Below are 516 nucleotides of genomic sequence, written 5' to 3' on the forward strand. Positions count from 1 at the left end.
AGTTGCAATATTGAGAGATTCTATGGGCAAAATATTGAATGATGCAGGAAACATCAAGAGAAGATGGCAGGAATACACAGAATCATTGTACCAAAGGAGCTAGTTGATCTTCATCCATTTCAAAAAGTGGCATTGATCTAGAACCAATGGTACTGAAGGAGGAAGTCAAAGCTGCAATGAAATAATTGGTGAAGATCAAGGCTCTGGGAATTGACTGAATACCCACTGAGATATTTCAACAAATGGATGCTGCACTGGAGGCACTCACTAGGTTATGCCAAGAAATTTGTAAGACAGCTACCTGGACAACTGACTAGAAGACATCCATATTTGTACCTATTCCAAAGAAAAGCGATCCCACAGATTATGGAAATTATAGAACAATATCATTAATATCACATGCAAGTAAGATCTTACTGAAGATAATTTCAAGACGTTTGCAGCAGTATATTGACAGAGAACTTCCAGAGGTGTAAGCTGGATTCAGAAGAGGACATGGAACAAGGGTTATCATAA

This window comes from Orycteropus afer, unplaced genomic scaffold, assembly GCF_000298275.1.
Source record: "Orycteropus afer afer isolate SDZICR_OR568_19922 unplaced genomic scaffold, OryAfe1.0 scaffold00108, whole genome shotgun sequence".
In the NCBI taxonomy this organism is placed as follows: domain Eukaryota; kingdom Metazoa; phylum Chordata; class Mammalia; order Tubulidentata; family Orycteropodidae; genus Orycteropus; species Orycteropus afer.